Raw genomic sequence first — 22,805 nt, 5'->3', positions numbered from 1 at the left:
TTCCATTCGTTTGGCTATTTGTCCCTGTGCTTTATCCAACCTTGGTCTCAACAATTCTCGCTCATATAAACCCTCCTCATTCTTGCTAATTGGACTCCCAGAGATCCACCCGGGGCCTAGCCATGGATCTCTGCATCCAGATCCCTCAGTAGTTTGATGGGGTTTCTAGCACACCAGACAATTAGGGTGTTTGGCCATCCCATCACCAGAGTAGGTCAGTTCGTACTGTATCTCGACCATTGCCAGCAGTCTGTTGTGGGGGTATCTTTTTGGATTTCTGTGGGCCTCTCTGGTCAGTAGTATTTGCTTTTCTACTAGGTCTTTGAAATTTTTAGTCTCTGGTTCTTGGTCAAACTGTTGTATATGGGCTGGATATGCGTTCCATCTTATGGAATGCTCAAGTCAAATCAGTTATCTCTTTGTAAATTCCAGAGGCTTGTTTTGCCATTGCCCTAGCATATTTTGCAGGCAGGACAGCATTGTACATCAAAGGTTTCATGACTGGGTTAGTGTAAGGTTTTTCTTCCGTTAGCTTGCAGAGTACCTTCTTGTTTGAAAAACACTATAACATGGGAGTGAAGGGTTTATATATGTCTCAGCTTAACTACTACATGTTCAATGAGTTATGTGGGTGTTGTCTTCAGCAATGGGGACTTTATGTCAGATTTGGAGAGCAATCTATTGTATTATCAACAGACTGAGTTGTCCCAGGATTTACATAAGACCACTTTGGACAAGAAATAAATTGAAAGTAACCCAGTTCTGGTACTGGAAGCTTACTTTAGAGACAAGAAATGATGAGTTGGAACTACATTTCTCTCATTATTTAGCGACTTCATTATGATTATCTTCATATGTTTTAGGAAGTTTCCACTGCTCTAGGTTTCTATATTACCTCAAATGCTCCTCAAATCTAGCTATATTTCCCCTCATTCCCTGACTTCCTGACCTTATTTTCCTGGTCTAGTACCCCTGTCCTCAGTCCACCCATAAGGTCTATTCTATTTCCCCTAGAGAAATCCATATGTCCCTTACTCCCTTCCTCTATACCTAAGCTCTCTGGGCCTATAGACTGCATCTTGGTTATCATTTATTTAAGAACTATTATTTACACAGAAGCCAATACATACCATAATTATATGTTTGGGTCTGGGTTACCTCACCCAGGAAGATTTTTTTCTAGTTCCATACATTTGCCTGCAAATTTCATGATGTCATTTTTTAACAGCAGAGTAGTTCTCCATTTTACAAACGTACCACATTTCCTTTATCCGGTCTTCTGTTGAAGGACATCAAGGCTATTTCCAATTTCTCACTATTACTGAAAGAGTAGCAATGATCATGGTTGAGCAAGTGTCCTTGTGATAGAGTTAAGTAAGCATCCTTTGGTGTATAGTCAAGAGTGGTATTGCTGGATCTTGAGCTAGAATGATTCTCATCTTTATGAGGAAATGCCACATTGATTTTCATAGAGGCTGTACATGTTCACACTCCCACAAGCAATGGATGAGTGTTCCCTGATTCTAAATCCTCACCAGTCAGTCTGAGCTGTCTCTTGTGTTATTGATCTTAGCCACACTGACAGGTTTAAGATGGAATCTCAAAGTAGTTCTGATTTGCATTTCCCTTGTGGATAAGGATGATAAGCATTTCTTTTTTTTAATATTTTTTTTTTGGTTAAGGGATTTTTCTATTCATTTTACATACCAACCTCAGATTCCCCTGTCCTCCCTCCTCCCACTCCCCAAGCCTTACCCCCCCCAACCCACCCCCATTCCCACTTCTTCCAAGGGAAAAAGATAAGTTCTTTTGCATTTAAGTAAAATGCTTGTAAATATTTATAGGTTCATTTAGTTTATAATGAGAGTTAGATTGTAGCTGAAGTTTTCTCAAGTCCTGCCCAGGCCCACAGACTCTACAACTGCTTATAAAATAATCATTCAGAAGCTTATATTAATTAAACTGCTCGGCCATTAGCTCAGGCCTACCACTGACTAGCTTTTACAAATAAACATCATCTATTTTTGTTAATGTATATGTCGCCACGTGTTCCATGCCTTTACCTGTTGCCTTCACATGTTGCTCCCTGGAGGGCAGGCTTGCATCTCCTCTCAGCCTTCCTGTTCCCACAATTCTCTTCTCTGCATGTCACACCTATGCTTCCTGCCTGGCTACTGGCCAATCAGCATTTTATTTATACAGAGCAATATCCACAGCATTAGATTTAGCATTTCTCTGTATAGTTTTTGTCTGAGTGGACTGACTATTGGTGAGAGTAGGCTGTTGCAGTCTTAGGCTATCATGTTTGAACATCAATATGTGATTTAAGCTGTAATAATGTTTCTTGCATGAACTTGGGGACCTTTGTGTTTGGTGCATAGATACTAAGAAATCTGTCCTCTTGGTTGACTTTTCCCTTTGATGAGTATATAGTGTTCTTCCCTGCATCTTTTGATTGGTTTGGTTTGAAGTCTATTTCCTCAGATATGAAAATACTTACACTGGCTTGCTTCTTAGGTCCATTTCTTTGGAATATATTTTTCTAACCTTTTACTCTGAGGTTTTGTTTATCCTTGATGGTGAGGTTTGTTTCTTAGAAACAGAACAATAGATCCTGTTTTCTAACCCATTCTGATCATCTATATCTTTTTTTTTTTTACAGATAAAAATTTTATTTATGGATAATAAAATCTTAATTTTATATATTATCTATGCATCACAAAATATTGCTCTTCTAACATTTTTTCAACTTTTTTTATTAAAAACTTTAATTCATAAATAATAGACATTCATTTGGATAATTTTTAAACATTTATACAATATGACACAAAATTGACAGATATATGGAATATAACCTATTTGTTGAGTTTGAACATAAAATTCATAGAATGTTACCTCAAATATTAATATATTCAATAATGTAATTGAATCTTTTTTTTTATTTTTTTGTTTGTTTTGTTTTCTTTTTTTTTTTCATTTTGCAATACAATTCAGTTCTACATATCAGCCACAGATTTCCTTGTTCTCCCTCCTCCTGCCCCCTCCTCTTCCCCCCAGCCCACACCCCCATTCCCACCTCCTCCAGGGCAAAGCCTCCCCCGAGGACTATCAACCTGGTAGACTCAGTCCAGGCAGGTCCAGTCCCCTCCTCCCAGGCTGAGCCAAGAGATCCTGCATAGGCCCCAGGTTTCAAACAGCCAACTCATGCAATGAGCACAGGACCTGGTCCCACTGCCTGGATGCCTCCCAAACAGACCAAGCCAATCAACTGTCTCACCCATTCAGAGGGCCTGATCCAGTTGGGGACCCCTCAGCCATTGATTCATAGTTCATGTGTTTCCATTCGTTTGGCTATTTGTCCCTGTGCTTTATCCAACCTTGGTCTCAACAATTCTCGCTCATATAAACCCTCCTCATTCTCACTAATTGGACTCCCAGAGATCCACCTGGGGCCTAGCCATGGATCTCTGCATCCAGATCCCTCAGTAGTTTGATGGGGTTTCTAGCATGACAATTAGGGTGTTTGGCCATCCCATCACCAGAGTAGGTCAGTTCAGGCTGTATCTCGACCATTGCCAGCAGTCTGTTGTGGGGGTATCTTTGTGGATTTCTGTGGACCTCTCACTAAACAATGATTGTTGATTCCTATTAGTTTGTTTTCTGTTGGTGGTGGTGGGGTGATGGTTGTGTTCTCTCTCTCTCTCTCTCTCTCTCTCTCTCTCTCTCTCTCTCTCTCTCTCTTTCTGTGTGTGTGTGTGTGTGTGTGTGTGTGTGTGTGTGTGTGTGTATGTGTTTCCTTCTTTTGATTTTGTTGTTCTGAGACTTTATGTTCCCTCTGTTTCCAAGGTTATAGCTTACCTCTTTAGACTGGCATTTTATTTCCAGCATCTTTTGTAGAGCTAGGTTTGTGGATACATATTGATTATTTTGGATTTATCATAGGATGCTTAATTTTCTCCCTGTATTGGTGATTGAAGTTTTGCTGGTTATAATAGTCTGGGCTGGTATCTGTGAGCTCTTATAATCTGCAGGACATCTGGCCCTTCTGGCTGTTAAAGTCTCCATTGCTAAGTCATTTGTAATTCTAACAGATTTGCCTTCTTATATGTTACTTGGTCTTTTATTTTTCTTTGCAGCTTTTAATATTCTATTTGTTGTCATTGTTCTATAAACTTAATGCTTTGATTGTTCTGTCCTAAGAGGTCTTTATTTGGTGTTCTTTTTTCTCCTTGTATCTTAATAGGCATCTCCCTCTTTAGGTTAGGAAATTTTTCTTCTATGATATTGTTGAAAGTATTTTTCTGGTCTTTGTTCTGGGATCCCCCCTTTCTTCTCTATCATCATCACTATTAGATTTGGTCTCTTCATAGTATCCTGGATTTCCTGCATGTGTTATTTCAGGAGGCTTTTTTTAGATTTAATGCTTTCTTTGACCAATATATTCATTTTTTCTATTAGATCTTCAGTGTCTGAGATTCTCCCATCTCTTGCTTTCTATTAGTGAAGTTTGCCTCTGTAGTTCCTGTTTGAACTCCTAAGTTTTTCATTTGTAGAATCCCCTCAGTTGGTTTTTCTTATTCCGTTCTATTTCCATTTTAAAATCTTGAACACTTTTATTGATTTCCTTTCGCTCTTGGTACTTTCATGGATTCTTTAAGGGGTTTATTTATTTCTTCTTTAAAGAATGCTCCATCATATCCATTAAGAATAATTTAATGTATTTTCTTGTTCTTCAGCTACATGGGAATATCCAGGGCCTCCCGTTGTAGGATTGCTACACTCTAGTGGAGAGGTATTGTCCTAGCCATTATTGATTACATTTTTATGATGTTATCTAGGTCTGAGGGGTTGGGAAGACCATAGTTCTAGGTGCTATCAGTTTTTTGTCTTTGTTGGGTGGGTGTCTTGTTCTTTGGCTTCAGTTTCCACTCTGTTTTTTTTTTTTTTTTTTTTTTTTTTTTTTTTTTTTTTTTAGCAAAGATTGGCGGCGGCTGTTTGCTGCCCCTTAGGAACTTTTCTCTGTATCTGATAACTGCGGCCACTGGGGTTTTCAGGCACACTGCACTTCTGAGTATTTGGACCTGACACTTAGGAATGGAGATAGGGTAGGCTGGTGAGGGGGTTCGCAGGAAGGAAGGAAGCAGAGTGTCACACCAGGATCTGCTTATTTAGTCTCCAAGAAATGGTGATAGAGAGTGAAGAGAGATCACCACAGAAGTTCTGCTACAGAGCCAGGGATGGGACTATGTGATGGATCTGGAGGAATGGAACACGAGGTGAAGATCTGGATTAAACTGAATAAGCAAGTTTACAGGGGTTGCCTTCTGGAGTTTGGGGGTGGGGTAAAGCAAGGCGTGGAGGGAGGGAAGTTATTAGGGGATGGTCTGTGGGATCCACAAGCAATGTGGATACAAGGAAAGGAAAGCTGTAGCAGATCCTACGATGCTAGGGATGAGACTGGACAACAGGATTTTGAGTTTAGGAAGGAGTGATGAAGGTCTTCAGTTAGTGTCCCTGCTTCCCTGGCCTGCTCAACTGGGTGTTCCCATGGAATGCCTTTTGGTGTTGGAGACTGGGATAATGGAATGAGTTGGGGAATGAAAATTGGAAAACTAGATTTTTGTGACCCGTTGAAGATGGAGTCAGAGGGGAACTTGGGACAATAGTGGCTATTCTGCTACAGAATTCCTTAACCAGGGGGATTGGATTTGGAGAAGAGGGAGAGGTGAGAATCTGCAATCAGTTTTCCTGCTTCCCTGGAAGTAGTGGTTGGTCCCTTACTGGAATTTTATTCCAGCTTTTAGTATTCTGTAAGCTCAATAGTGAAAAAAAAATGTTGAAATTATAAAGTGACTTATGTTCCTTCAAATATTTACTATAAACACTATTTTAACATCAGCAAAAAAATTATATATTTTGCTGGGTGTAGTGGTGCATGCCTTTAATCCCAGCACTCAAGAGGCAGAGGCAGGTAGATCTCTGTGAGTTCAGGGCTAGGAGGTTGTACAGAGTCAGTTACACAGAGAAACCCTGTCTTAAAAAAATCACACACACACACACACACACACACACACACACACACACACACACACACACATTTAAAATGTCTTTTGTTGAAAAAACGCTAGATTATTTCCCTATTATACCACCCTACAACTTCCAGTCTTAATCTAGTGAAGCAATAATGAGTTGGACAATGAAAATAGGTGAACACCCTTAAACAGGTAACAAGTGAGGTAGCTGAGATTTTATTTACCTTTTCCATAGTACACAATCTAAAGAAAATTCTAGATGTTTAAACCTTTCCATTCCATACATGATAAATTTCTGTTATTAATCCTGTTTTCTCTTTCCATTGTGTCCTTCAAAAATGTTACCTCTTGACTATGTACTAACTGATGCTATACCTGAGCTGTAGAATGTCTTACATACACAAAGCTCTTGTGTCAGTCTCCAACACTAAAACCATTCAACTAAACAAATGTATAATTTAAATTACTTTTGAATCTTTATTATCTAAAACCAATCATCTATAGTTTATAACATAAATAAATTTTATTTTAGTAGTAAATATGCAAGTATTCATAAAGATTTATCCTATTTTTTTCTTTCTCAAGGTTTTCATGTTTTCTTTCTCCCTTTATTTTAGTATAAGACTCAACCACTAAAATACCTAAGAAGAAAACCTATCATCAAATAGTCACAGACTGAATTGTAAGTAAATTTTCTACTATTTCCTATATGATAATGTTACACAAATGTCAAGTTGTTGGCATGCTGTTTGTCTTAAATATCTTCTATGATAATGAAGAGATATTTAAAAATGTGACAGGACCGAGTTTCCTCTGCATTTTAAATTCAATTTTAAAACCTATTCAACAGTTACTAGCATTAATAGATTATTTTGTATTTCTCTCAATATATGTCTTCCTCTTTCTTACTTGTCTTTCAAATAGGGTCTTATGTAGTTATAGCTCATTCTATACTCTGGTTTCTCTTCAGATAGTGTAAATCTTTTGCCTATTATTAATGTATAAAAGTTGTTGAGAATTTAACTCTCTTCAAAACATAACTTAAAACATGTATACAAGATCAAATGTACAGATTGTATATATTAATAACATATCATTATCAATTGTTTTCATTTGTATAAGTGGAAAAGATAAAATATTCAACCAGCTATAACAGTATGTACATATAATCTCTCACTTGGGAAGGGAGGTTGCGGCAAGAAAATTTTGTCAAACTTATGCCTGTCCTGAGGTACATTATGAGTTCAGCCCAGACATACAGTGTGAGACCCAGTTTGAAAAGAGCAGAGGTAAAATAAGCAAAATTCAAAGTAAATATTCTCATTTCTAACATTAATAGAATTGTAGTACCATATTTGATTTGGTATGTCTGTTAATTTTGAAAGTCTGCAATAAACATGAACTTGCATTGTGGGAGATAAAACGCTAATCCAAACTAAAATCCACGTTGATTTGCATTCAATTCCATGCAAAGATGCAAAAATGATTCTGGTTTGATGTTCTCTCACACATTTTCTCCCACCACACTACCACCAACATTTCTTTATAACTAGTCATGATGATCTAACATCAGCCTACCTGAAAGCTTCAAGCAAAGTGCTTTTCTTTCATTTTTTTTTTTTTTTTTTTTGTTTTTTGTTTTTTTTTTTTGTTTTGTTTTTTGTTTTTTGTTTTTTGTTTTTTCGAGACAGGGTTTCTCTGTGTAGCTTTGCGCCTTTCCTGGAACTCACTTGGTAGTCCAGGCTGGCCTCGAACTCACAGAGATCCGCCTGGCTCTGCCTCCCGAGTGCTGGGATTAAAGGCGTGCGCCACCACCGCCCGGCGCTTTTCTTTCATTTTAAGCTACCACATATTTTGGAGTTCACTTGTATTGCAAAAATGTTTTAAATGTCTCTTAAGGTATCAATGATCATCAGATTAAAATTAACGTAGTGTATGTATTGTGAGTTTTGATTTATGGAATTTAATTAGCATTAAAAAAGCCAATCACATTATTGCGAATAAATACAGTTATCCTACTCATCACGGTGAGAGATCCAGGTGTTTTGAGTTGGTTAAAGTTGAAAACTGAGAGCTATTTTTATGTCCCTGGATGCAAACTAAACATAGAGGTTTGGAAATTAAATCATTGTATCATTTGTTTGTGATAAATTACTCAATATGTATAAATTTTACAATCTATTCATCTGGACTAGAGTTAACCTAGACTGATGTATTTATGCTACTATTTATGTTGAAACTAAATCCCTGGCTTAATACCAATGCTCTTGTAGTTGACTCAGAAGTCTTATCTGCATAATAAGAATGTGTCACAATTTTAATATGTACTCCAGATTTTCGTTAGAGAAAACAAGTGTATTGACTAGTATAGGAAGATGACAGTACTTTAAATCATTAAAATGAATTCACAACTGTTAGATTCCTCCAGTGAAAATGGAAGAAGAAAATAAAGCTGAGAGAGAAATTGTATTCTAGTTGTATGTGGTTGGACACTGGGGCTAGGACTTATATCATATTGATTTCATAATAAATTCTGATTAATCTTTGGGTCTTTTCAGGTATTCTTAAGCTTTTATAATGAAATATAATATTTTAAGACTTAACTATCAAGTGATTTTTAATAAGTAGGTTAGACTTGAGAGTAATAAGTTCAAAAGGAAGATTTTCATTATGTTAGTTAATAATATTTGCAAATAATTGAAACATACTCACTAACAAAATATCTGTGGCTTAGTGAGTAGTTTCCTAGGTAAAGAATAGGCCTACATCAGAAAAAATTTCTTTTTCAAATCTCTTTTACAAAGAGTTTTTCTATTCAGCAATGTTTCTACTTTAATGATATCTTCATATAGAATACAAAATGTGTTTGCAAATGTTTAATTTATATTACTAAAAACTGAAGTAACAATTACATAATGGTCAATAGTTCATTAATTTTAAACTTTATTTAATTTAAGTGAAAGTTAAATATATATATATATATAAATTTAAGTGAAAGTTAAATATATATATATATATATATATATATATATATATATATATATATATATATATATATATATATATAAAGACAGTTTGCCTAAGCTCAGAAAAAAAGAACAAACTTGATATTTGCACTCATATATGAGCCAGAGTCTATAAGTATATCTATGTCCTCCAAAATTATCAGTTGTAAGGGTAGGTAGAGTTAATTTTAGAAAGATCAAGAAAGTATAATTTTAGGTCTTGAAGTATACATGTGTCATGAAAGACATTATAAAGTGAATTGTTTTTATAGTTTCAACTTTGTCACAGTTATCATTAATAATAATATTAATAATAATTATTATTATTGTAATTAAGTGAATACCTTGCCTTGGAAGAGATGGGAATGGGGGGTGAGTTGGTGGGAGGCTGAGGAGCAGGAGGAGGGAAGAGAGGGGGATCTGTGATTGGTATGTATAATGAATAGAAAATTTCTTAATAATAAACATTTTTTTGATAATAAAAAAAACTGTAACTGATTCTGAAATAGTAAAGCCCTAAGGAAGCTTCCTGGTTATGAAATGGTTACTCAAGCTGTATAGTTTGCAACTAAGAGTGCATTTAATCTAGTGGGTATTTTAATTGGATTTTTGTTTTTTTATTTATGATTTTGTTACAATAAAATAATTTTAATTTAAAAGTATCCATATTTTCACAAAAGATATACAACTTAAATTTTATATAAATTAATCTTAATAAATGATTCATAAATTTTTATTTACTTCCAATTTTTTCAATTAAATTACCTCCAATTAAATCACCTCCAAAATTACCAGTAAATTTAACATGCTAATCCGATGGCTTTGTGCTTGTCAAATGAAATAGACTAAATCTATAGTCATTAGCATACTTTGTGTGTCCAGTGATTGTTGTTTGTCAATGCATTTACTACTCAAAATCGCCACATGCTATGTGTAAGTTATTGCTTTATAAGACCTGTGGCTACAGATGAAATCTATGACTTCATATGATTTTAGAGCATTTCTTTGAAACATGATTGAAAATAGCAAATAATAATTCTATGTTTTGCTCAGCATTTACCATGTGTCTTTTCTTGAGAAACCTCACCATAGTTGTCATGAAAAGAATCATGGCTCCACCTGCTCAAGATATTGACTGGCTCCTCTGGGCTTCCTTTGACCTTACAGAACCCTGGGTTGTATAATCACTTGCTGAGACGTGCATGCTCTGTTTCATGTAGAAGTTTCGTAACTCATGAAGATAATAGCAGGGACATCCTTCTTACAAATAAGTGTCCTTCTCCATTTCCATGTTGATGCTGCCACTTGTCTGGCTGCAAGATCCTGGGGTGTAGAAAGTTGTGCTTGAATCCCTGAGAATACTTTTCTCTCTCCATGAAGCATAAGATTTATAGGCATGTCTTATTCTCTGAGGGACAGAGTCAAGCAGACTGTTTATGAGAAAGAATATGATTATGGACTTTCAGGCTTCTTGTACGTTTTTGATGATTGGCATTACTCATACTACAGAGTCAAACATTCATTCCTCTCTCTTACTCAATAGTGACAGCTGTTTGAAACATGTCTCGTTGAAGAAATAACCCTCATTCAGCATGTAGTAAATCGTAACTCTCTATTTTCAACCAAACATTTCAGCTTTTCTAAAAAATAAATAAATAGATAAATAAACCAACAAATAAAACCTTATAAAATTTTACGTTAAAAAGAAACCTTAGTACCCATTCACTACAGGATGCGTGTGTGTGTGTGTGTGTGTGTGTGTGTGTGTGTGTGTGTGTGTGTGCGTGTGTGTGTACTGTGGTGCAGACGTGGATATCAGAGGATGATTTACAGAAGTCAGATTTCACTTTCCATCATGTTGATTCTGTGTATTGAAGTAAGGTTAGCAATCTAGAGTCAAACACATTAATCTGCTGAGCTATCTCCCCTTAAGCATATGGTTTCAAATGTACTTATTTATTGTTTATATGTGTATTTTCAAATGCTAAGAAATGAATCCAGGGCCTTGTAAATGTAAGGCAAACACTCTCACTGGCTGATCTCAACCCCCCACCAGGGGATTTTTGTGTCAATTTTAGAAAATAATACTGTACCATCATACATGTGTCATGTTCTGTTACATATTTCAACTGATAGTTCACTAAAGTGACTATAGGCAACAGAATGCAGCAAACACTTGTTTGAACACATTACATTATTGCATTTGGCTCTATCTTAAAAATCTATGCTTGTGCATGCTCCTTAGGATAACACATATGGTGTTGTTCCACTTTCCAAAATTTAGAAGGTCTTTCTCAGCCTTTTGCTATACAAGGATGGAAACTATCATGGATTCAAAATGCTACTATGTTTCTTGTTACTTATAGTATTGTAAGCAGTTAGCTATTGCTTTATTTTTATTTATACATTCTGAAAATGTGTGTTATTACATGTAAATTTCAAAGCTACTTAAGAAGTAATTTCCAACCATTAACTGAAACACTGATGACTCATGGAATGCACAATAATTTTGTTAAAGCATAGCCTTTTGTTGTGCTTCATATACTGGTATTTTCCTTGTTTGTTTTGACTTTGTTATGGGGATTGGTGGGTTCCCCTGCAGTGCTCACCCTGTTAGGGGACTCTCTATACAGTCCAGGCAGCCTTCAAACTCGCAGTCTTCTCTCACCTCCTCAGGACCATTATACTTAGCTAGTGTGTGGTATTTTTTAAGATTTATTTTAATCTATAGTGATGTGTATACGTGTGCCTCCATGTATAGGTGTGTGCATATGAGTGTAAGGTCAATGGAGGTCAGAGGCATCACATGTCTTGGAGATGGACTTAGAGGTGGTTGTGAGCTACCCCATATAGGTGTTAAGACTCAGATTTGGTATGCTAGTCACAGTAGTACATGCCTTTAATTCCAGTACTTGGGAGACTGAGACATGCACATCTCTATGAGATTGAGGCCAACCTGGACTACATAGAGAGTTCCAGGACAGCCAGGGCAGTTACACAGAGAAATCCTGTCTCAAATTCTCAAAAACCAAAACAAAGACATGAAAAAAAATAGCAATTTTGGATCCTCTGGAGAAGCAGTAAATATTCTTAACAACTGAGCCATCTCTTCAGTCCACAACTGTACAGTTTTGTTAATGTATGGTATGGGTTGTTTCAATAGGGTATAGCCACCAGTCTCAGTGATATTAATCATTCTCATTAACTTTCCCAAGTAACTGTGGTAATTGGCACTGTTATAGTCTCATCTTCATGAGGGAGAAATGCATGTAAAGACTTTCGGTTACCTAAGTTGACTTCAGCTACCCCAGCTTTTTCACAGAAGAAATGACTGAGCAAATACACCTAGACCAATAAGCATCCACACTCAGGCTCTTGAGTTATAATTTTTCTACTTTTTAAAAATGTTTATTTTTCATTCTTAAAATTTTCACATAGGTAGACAGAGAAATATGGTCACTCCTGCCACCCAATTATCCATTCTAACTTGTTCTTTATCCTCCAATATCTCCACTGCCAACTTTAAGTCTTCTTTTTAAATTTTTGGTAACAAACTAGGTTCATTTCCTGTTGTCTATACACACATGGATATGTGTTCTATCTCAGCTTTCCTGGTGGCATCTTCCCTATTATACTCATTGCTGTTGTGTTTTCTGTTCTGTCCTTGAAAAAAAATAAATTATATTCAGTAACATTTGCTCTTGGATTCAAATCCAGGCACATGCATGTTTTAGAACCTCTTTGATATAGTTTCACAAGTTTAAAACTCGAGATTATTATAACCGATTCCCATGTACTTTAATGTCACACCAAAAAAGTATATTGTCATTGCCCCATGTGATTTAAAACAGGATCTGAATATTTTTATAGCAAAGATGTGGATTTTATTTATTAAGTCTACTCTGTAAGGACAAGGAAAGCCATTGTACAGACATGAAGACACCTACTAATAAAATGCCATTTTTATTCTGATTTAATATAATCCTTGGGCACCAGTAAATAATATCAGATTCAAAGTCAATGCACAAAGACCTTAAATTCTAAAGTTTTCTTTCCCCCAAATGTTGGTTTATGCAGAATCAGTTCTTAAATTTATTGCATAAGGACTGAATATATTAAAGAAAAAAGAACTCTCTCTCTCTCTCTCTCTCTCTCTCTCTCTCTCTCTCTCTCTCTCTCTCTTTCTCTCTCATTTGTTCTCCTATTATTCAAGAGATTATTTCCTGAGATTCTCTGTTCCTTCAATAACTGTGCTTACCTATGATGTTTGAATAGCTTCCTCCCTAGAAAAAGAAATCACAGTCGAAAATACACTTTGATAGTAAACTATGAGCAGGTCCAAAGGTGTCTCTTCCTAGAATAAAGACTGTTAAAACAATGAAGCATTTAGAAAACATGGAATTGTTGAATGTGTTTATCATAAACAAACTATATATTTTGATATTCTATCGAAACTATAAAATTACAGCAATTTCTTTGGCTTAAATCATTTCTTGAAATTTGTAAGGCTCTCAGAATTTGGGGTTCTCTGATGATGGTGGATTGTGCTTTCGTTTTTAATGTGTTGGGGCTGTTCTTCCAGTGTTGCTATGAGGACTCGGTCCAATGTGGGCAAGTGAGAACACAGAGAGGGAGTGCAGTGTGACAAGCTTGACAGTCTCCAAGTAGAATTCATTAGCATCTGAAACAAAATGTGAGGTTTCTGCTTGTGAATCATCACTTTGTTTTTCATGTTGATGATGAAACTTCCTTCATTAGATTATGTAAAGTGAAATTTCTCCTGTAGGAATTAATGTCAGTAGGTTGTTATGAGATAGTTTACAGGGGGCAATTTAGAGTAAGAGATGTTGGCTTTCTCAACTGCACTGCTGATACTGTAGTATTTTAAATGAAAATATGTAAATCCTGCATGATGCTCAATTTTTCAGTAAGTTGTATTAAATTTTTAATTGGACTATGTCAAATGTTCAACTGTGAAGTCAGAGATATCAATGATTGACAGCTCTGTCTTTCGGTGCTTATTACCTCTATGACCTTCGGTAATTAGTGAAACCTTTCTCAGCCTTAGATATGAGATTGGATTGATAATCGCCTTTGGGAATGGAGGACCCTCAAGTGCTTTTCCAGTATAAACTTTCAGTGATCGTACTTAAAATCATGGACAAGATCATTGAGGTTTTTTAATGGTATTCTTATTTAATTTAAGAATTCTGCTTCCTTTAGTTGTTTTTAAGTGTTCAATTTATTTTTCTTAGGTTTTTGAGAAATCATAGTAATTGAATTCAATTGGTAGGCTTATAGTTCTGTTTTAAACATAAGTTCACCTCATATTTCATAGAGAGATTTCTACTTAAGTTAGTCTGATACATAATCAGAGGTGCTTATTTTATTAATGCTACTGATTATCACTTGTCATTTTAAACTATGTAGAGGTATTTAAATATTTAGAGTTAGTTACAAAGCAATCAAAAGATGACAATAAAACACAAAGTCAAAATTTTACAAATTGTCCCCCAGAGCTGATGAAGACTATGTGACTGTCTACCAATATGAAGTCATGTAGGAAAGCTGAACCATGGCTTCCCATCACACAATAGTCACCTTTGGAGAGAAATGCAAGGAAACTGAGTAAAAGTGAAGCTTCTTCCCCTCAGTTCAGCATGGGCTTAGCTCTTCTTTTGGCTCCTTCTATTTGCCTTCACCATCTTGCTATGTGGATCACAAGGAGATGCCAACCCTTTCCCGCTTCAAGGGCTTGTGATCACATCAGTAAAACACAACTTTCAGCACGTTGGAGTCTTGAGTTGCTGTATGAAAAGTTCTTTTCTGAGACCTAAGCCCTGACTCAATACTTTCAAGAGCAAGTATGGAGCAAGAAGTGAATGGGGATTCCATCTGAGGCTCTTCTAAGAAATGGAATCAATTACACACTATTATCCCTAGCAAAATAGGGATATTTGTTCATTTTCATTGTCCGTTTGTGTGAGAAATTCAATAGAGAGGGCCATGGATCAGTTTAAGTAGGAAAGAGGAACAAAAAGCACAAGTAATCTTTAAATGTGTTCTCAGTTTGGTTCTCTACTTAAGTTCTGTGAGGATTATTTTTTTTCCATTCAAAATACTTTAAAATGCAATTTAAGTTTCATGAAATACATAACTTTCATTAAATGATTAATAAAATAATAGATCAGCAATTATTTCACGTTTTCATTTATAGCCAATCTTCTTTCCAATAAAATCCATGATCAAACATTAAATTAACTAAACTTTTTTCTTATTAAGTTACATTTTAAATTCCTTCTACAAAATTAAAACTAACTAAAACTTCAGACTAGAAAGTTACAGCTTTCAGTTTTCTCTTCACTTAACCTATGTGTGCTTAACTAACAGCATCCTTTGCCACAACTTTCTGTATAACTTTTTACGAGTGCAATTAATCTAGCAGTAATATACTGTGAATGTAAGCAATGTTTCCAACTGAGCATATTCAAATTTCATAGGCTTGTGTTTTGCAGTGAGGTTCAATTCCCACTTCTTCAGAGGTAGTTAAGGAGCACCTTTTTTGTGTCATCTCTTTCAAAGTATTTTTTTTATTACGTTACCAAAAAGAAGGCCCTCTCATACATAAAACAGCCAGTCTATATATACCAAATTTCAACTGTGACAAAACAATAGAACACATTTCATTTTAAACTTTTCATGCCTACTATTTTTTATCTAAAAATATTCGTCTTCTCATCCTTGTAAGATACATTGATATGACATGTCTTTGTTTCCATATAACCCATAGAAGTAGGTCAGAAGCAAACTATATCACAGTTGACACGGTGATGCTACAAAGGAGAAAAGAAAACTGCCCAAAGGGAAGAGGAAAATAAGGGCGAAACTGAAGGTTCTGGGAATGAAGACAACCTCCAAGAAAACTTTAAACACTTTCTAAACTTAACCAGAACATAACTTGGACAACACTTCTTCAAAACTCAGTAATTGTAATTTAATGCTAATTTTATATTGAAGTTTTCTTTCTTCATTTTCCAACATAGCACAGTTGTGTGATCATCATAGTTATGGTTATTTCAAATAAATATCTTTAGCTTATACTCAATTCAGGAGTGCCTTGCCTGCAGATTCAAGTTCACAAAGTAATGAAACATATAGATCATTTATGACAGTAAACATAATTATAAAAATAAATGTTGAAAATACCTTCTTTGTCCAGCTTCTCTACAATCCAAGGATTCCGTGTGTGTGTGCACATGCGCGCATGCACGTTTATACAGTGTTACATATATACAAGAAGACAATTATTTTAATAACCACTTACAATTTTGCTAAATAATCTTGATAACAGTGAAATATTGGTGTCCATGTTTGATAAAATAATCTCTTAAACATTTGATTCTTTCACTAAAATAATATATTTTTATTGTTACTCATTAAGTTATAACATCCATTCTTTTCAAGGCTCTTGATAAATCTTAAATACTATTATAATTTTAGCTTTTATTACTCTGTAAAACTACATTATAATTAATAAATTGGAATTTTTCAATCTTAATCTACTATTAAAAACAATCCAGAACACTTTCATAATGATAACAGTCATTAATCTGGAAACAAACAGAAAACTTTCCCTCCAATGTGACTTTGTAATTTATTCAGGTGATGTATAATTTTAGATCTATTGCGAAATGTGTGAAATGGAAAGTTTTTGTTGCTGTTGTTTTTTTGTTTGTTTGTTTGTTTTGTTTTGTTTTGTGTTTTTGAGACAGGGTTTCTCTGTGTAGTTTTGGTGCCTGTCCTGGATCTCACTCTGTAGACCAGGCTGTCCTCGAACTCACAGAGATCTGCCTGGCTCTGCCTCCCGAGTGCTGGGATTAAAGGTGTGCACCACCACTGCCAGGATAGAGAAATGGAGAGGTTTTTACAAATTCACTTATAGAGCTTGTCTGAGTGCTTTTTCCATTTTGTAAAATCTTGATCAATTACCACTAGGGGGAACTAAACCCACTGGAGTTTGAATCAGAATTTTATAAAAGTTTACCCAGTTGTACAGTTCTTTATGTATATATATTTTGATTCTAAAATTTGTAGAATAGTTATCTGTATATAAAAGAAATCTTTGTCAATGACAGTAGTAATATTAAAACAACTTATGCCTTTGATTAACAAGATAAATACATTCTAAATAATCTGTTGGGTTCTGCTTTACTGGTCAATTTTCAAGAACATTTCATGAATGTTTCACAAGATGAGAAGTATTTGAAGACTTCTACCTTTACTTCAATGCACATGCTTTTCTGCCTCTTTTCCCCTAAGTGAATGGCTTTCTATTATAACAGTTTTATTCATATCATGGATATGTGTGTTTCTATATTCATGCCATAGAATATATATAGAAGTCACATGTCGACCTAAGATAATACGTATCTCCTTCTACCAGGAGCATTCTAAGGGTGGCTTGAACTCCAATGATAAGGCTTAGTAGAAGGCCACTTTTCCTTCTGAGTCATCATTATAAAATAATATGTAAATCATCAACCAAAGCCCTCAGCAAAGCTTTATGCGGCTTATATTAACTATTTTGTTTTTCTGGTTTCTTTTTTCATTTTGAGAGAAATGCAATGAATATTTATCAGTTGCCATACTATGTTTCAGTTGAATAATATATATAACAGGTAGTAAGAAAACTGATTTCAAATATTTGGAAAAAATCAGTCATCTAATTAAACAAATAAGGACTGGCTTTCCTTTGCTGACTTTTGTAATTACATGAATCACAATTTAAGCTAACATTCTAATAAATAAACTAGTGTTAGACATTTGTTGAAGAAATTATGATTCAACATCTAGACAGCTTTTTAATGTGGTCAAGATTTATTCCCTGTCATCATCCCCCTGGCCTAATCTGGCAAAGAAATGAAGTAGCACAGACATGTTATAAACAAAATTTAATCAGTAATCAATCAGAAGACTTAGCAAACATTGCTTATAATCCACTGTGTATGTGAAATGGCCCCAGCTTCCTGACTATAACCTTTAATGAAAGAGTTTCTGCTGCTTCAATGAGTACTGTTCCCTTCCTTGCTCAGAAAAGAAATGTAAGTGGCACACACATTAGAACAGATACTATCTGATAGTCTTCGAAGAACCAATATTACATGACCCAAGACAATATACATCTTACCTTCTAAGACTGAGGAGTCAACACAAAAGCCAAAGGAACAATGTATTCCACTATTCCCAACATAGAAAAGAAATTTGGAAAACAGAAGCATTTGGTACTGCTGGCTATGTTAGATTGAGCTGATCAAATGCACACTTAAACCCTGGTACAAAACCATTTAGAGAAGTCAGAGGTGGTAAAAGGAGAGTAAAAATACCTACTTTTTTCTTTTGGAGATGAGAATAAAAATTATATATATATATTTATGAAATATATATATATATATATATATTTCATAAATATATATATATATATATAATTTTTATATATGAATGATTGATTTTAGGGAGTATGGGCAGGATAAAGCAGAGATCTAAAAAGACATTACTAAAATAAAGTGAGAGTTAATCATGAATCCTGATATCTTTCAGTGTTTCCATTAATTACAGACACAACCATCCACCAATAATGTCTGACCCCGAGCAGGATGAGAGCAGACCTGGAAATGAGAGTAGAAAATAAACTGTGTAAACGGCTGATCACAGCTCTGTCAGAGGAAATAGCAGACCTTAGGAAAATTTAGGAGTGTTTTAGTTTCTCAACAACAATGAGATTTGACTGGGATAAAAATGAAAAAGAAGACAGAGAGGGAGATTCTGTGTCTTGGAAGAAGCAATTGAATCAAGATATTAGGATTTTAAAAAGGGATATTCATAGTACATAGGAGACCGATAACAGTTTCTGTTCAACCAGTAAGTTGATTGCTATCATCTCAAATTCTTACTCTTACAGGAGCTTAAGGAAGTAGAGAGATGAGAAGGTGTTGGAATCAATGATTCAGTTACATTCTAAAAAGGAATAAGAATGGTTACAGGAAGCAACAGTGAGAACAGTGTGTCAAACCGGGAAACAGGAAATGAAGTTACAACATGTCTGACTGGATAAGCAGTGAATTCACATGGGGTGGTCCCACTAGCTTATGAGAGCAGAAACATGATTATATTTATAAATATCCAGCATAGCCGTAGAGTTCCATATATAATTATTTTATGGATGTTTTAAAAGGGCACAGATATACTTATTTGTACATTCTTATTTTCTAGTTTGGGGAAATCTCATACTATTAGGAAAATGATTTTAAATAAACAGACATTTGAATATTTAATTTGCAGTGTTTAGAATATACAAATAGTAATTGAGAGAGACAAGAAGAGTCTGGAGAAACAGTATCCTATTTAAAGGAGGAACTATATACATCAGATGAAGTCTCATGGTGACATATGTGTTCCTTTTCTACATACAGGTTGTCCTTAACTGTCATGACTCTTCATTGGGACTGAATAACATATTTTCATAAGGCAAACATGTATACTATTTAATTGAGAGTAAATGATGGGATATTATGATTTCTCCTTCCCATGTATAGAAGTAACATCTTCTTGCAAATGATAAGAGATTGAAAAATTAAAGTATAGAAAGCAGAAATGAACTTAAGAATCACTTTCTGACAAACTTACTAAATATACCTTGATAAATTCTTACTATATTATAAAAGAAAGATATTGTCCAACTATATACAAGCAGATCAACAAAACTTATTTTTAAAAAATCGTCTCTTGACTCTTCATCATTCACTGTTTTGGTAACAGAATTTTTTGGCAAATATACATTTTTAAATATAGGAAAAACAGCTCAGTTACCTGATGATAATTCGTGGTTCATTTCTATGTTTAAGACATTATAAACATTTGTGAGTTTCCATGAGCTTGGTTCAGTTTCTATGTAGATTTCCCCATGATGATCTTGAACCCCTTGCTCATATAACCTTTCTTCCCTCTCTTCAACTGTACTCCAGAAGCTCAGCCAGGTGCTTGGCTATGGATCTCTACATCTCTTTCCATCAGTTATTGGATAAAGGCTCTATGATAACAGTTAGGGTACTCACCAATCTAATTACTGGGGTAGGCCAGTTCAGGCACCCTCTCCACTATTGCTAGTAGTGTAAACTGGGGTCATCCTTGTGGATTCCTTGGAATTTCCCTAGCACCAGGTTTCTCCCTAATCTCATAATGTCTTCCTCTCTCAAGATAGCTAGAGTCAGCTTTGAACCTGACTAGGCCCTCTGCATACCAGAGACAGTTGTATAGTTTGAACTGTTAGAGGGGCGCCTGGCAGTTCTATTCTGGTAAAAGCTGGCATTTTGGAGCCCATTACCTATGGTGGGATGCTTTGCTCAGTCTTGATTCAGTGGGGAGGGCCTGTTCCTGCCTGGACTGAATGTACCAGGCTTTGCTGAATTCCCATGGGAGGACTTACCCTTTTCAAGGTGGGCATGGGTAGTGTGTGGTGGGGGAGACTGAAGGGGAACAGGAGGAGGGATGAGAGGTGTATCTGTGGTTGCTATGTTAAATGAATTTTAAAAATTCTTAAATAAAAAAGAAACAGAAATAGAGACATAGTTAAACTTTAAAAAATATAAACATTTACATATACTATACTGATTTCTCAGTTTACTGGACAGTTTCATCTAAGCAATAAAACCATATATACTACTTTGCAAAGTTATTTAATGTAGCTATATTGTAGCTTATTTTTTTGTTGTTGAACTGACGTTTCCTTTAAAAGGTTGATTTTATTTTCAGTATAGAAATGTCTTCACCAATTTCATCAAGAGATAAATATCCTAATTACAATGTATCTATGGTATAAGAGATGGCATCATAGATATGATTCATTTGATCAAACAATAAATTAGTAAAGTTAACATGTTCATTTTCTTCTAATTATAATAATCTCACTAGATCACTTTTCAGTTGATACATGGGTTGTCAAATACAGCTCGGTTCTTATTCATGACAATGACAACTAATTCCAACTGTTAATTTATATACTTTAACTTAAAATACTTGCATGCTGGTATTTGTCAACCTAAAAAAATTCTGTGCATGTGCACTTGAGTATATGAGAATGCACAAGGTCATGAGCATGCGTGTCCAGACCCAATGTAAGTGCCTAGTGCTTTCCTAGGTTGCTCTCCACCATATTTTGGAAACAGGCTCCCATTCTGATTTGTTTGGGGTTTTTTGTGTCAGCTAGCCTAGCTTCCAGTGAGACCCCAGAATCCATCAATCTCTACACCAGCATGAGGTTACAAAAGCATGAACGGCTGGCTTTTTATGTTGCTGTGAAAGAAAGATCTGAACATATGTCCTCATCTGCGCACAGCAAGTTCTTTACTACCTGAGCCATGTCATTTAAAAGTGTGTGTGTGCTACATACACACACACACACACACACACACACACACACACACACACACACACACACACACACACACGCACACACGCACACACGCACACACACACACGCACACACACACACACACACACACACACACATGTGCACACACACATATATTTATTTATTTTACATCCTGACCACAGCAGTTTCCGCCACTCCTCTCCTCCCAGTCACTTGCTCCATTCTGCCTCTGTTCCCATCCTCCAATTGTCTCCTCCTCCGTTTCTGTTTAGGAAAGAGCAGGTCTCCCATGAGTATCAACAAAACATGTCATATCAAGTAACAGTAAACCACGTATTTGTCTTTGCAAAGGTCAGTGCCTTTATGGCTACTTTGTCTTTTCATTTTAGCACATGCTTTCGAATACAGCTTTGTATAATAACACATCTTTGAATAGACCTTTCAAGCTCAGTTGATATTGATTCTCAGTGTGTTGTGTCTATAAGAATAATTTAGTGAATTTATTGCATCCTGAGGGACTAAATACTTTCATTTTCCCCAATAATTTCCTGCCATCAGTTCACTCACACCATTGTCCCTTTGACTGCGTTGCAAACAATTTCATTCATTTCAGCTAGATTACTCTATTATGGAACATATATTTACTTAAGTAGTCCACTGGAGTCTTCTATATTCCACCTCATAACTTTCTATTTCACATTTGATCCAAACTATCTTTCTTTATTAAACAGGTTCCTTATAATAGTTAAAGACATAGCACATTCTGATTCATTCATTCTTCCCATGGGGATAAGAGGAACTCATTACACACAAAATGCATGCTATCCAGTGACTGTTGATTCTTTGATCTTTTGTATCACTGGTGACTCCAAAGTACCTAAGATTTCAAGCCTCCATCTAATAACACATTTTCCATTATGCTTTATACAAAACACATGCCAACTGCATTTCAACATTGTTTCATTATTCGTAACAGAGCCTAAGAGTCCCTGAAGCACAGCCACTATTCAGTGTGTGTGTGTGTGTGTGTGTGTGTGTGTGTGTGTGTGTGTGTGTGTGTGTGTGTGTGTTGTGTTCCCAGGCTGCAGTTGAGGTATCATAGAAATGGAAATGTTATGCCTTTTATCTATCATGCTGTTGGCATTGGAAATTGGTTGTTCTTAACTGCTATCATTCATCCACTCAGCAAATAGTCAGCCAATTTGTACCTTACTTAGGCATCTGTCCTCAGGACGCAAGCAGTTGAGAAAGTTAGTAATATTGACCTAGTACAGTGGAAATTGTCATTTTATTATCAAAGACAAACATAAAAGCATGTAAGACAATGAAGACTGAGAAGAA

General features: G+C 35.4%; 1 protein-coding gene across 2 annotated transcripts in view; it reads left to right on the top strand.

Annotated features, from left to right (window-relative positions):
* The window catches only part of Cdh18 (cadherin 18), an 845,179-nt gene that overhangs the window by 239,720 nt on the left and 582,654 nt on the right, over positions 1-22,805 (top strand). For both annotated transcript variants that reach the window (XM_052743062.1, XM_052743063.1), the window contains one exon: positions 6,650-6,714. The gene's annotated coding sequence lies outside the window, so the exon portion shown is untranslated. The remainder of the gene's footprint in view (positions 1-6,649; positions 6,715-22,805) is intronic.

The sequence above is a fragment of the Peromyscus californicus genome, unplaced genomic scaffold (genome assembly GCF_007827085.1).
Source record: "Peromyscus californicus insignis strain IS unplaced genomic scaffold, ASM782708v3 Scaffold_18__1_contigs__length_77618521, whole genome shotgun sequence".
NCBI lineage: Eukaryota > Metazoa > Chordata > Mammalia > Rodentia > Cricetidae > Peromyscus > Peromyscus californicus.
Note: the sequence above shows the minus strand (reverse complement) of the source record. Positions and strands in the feature narration are given on the sequence as shown.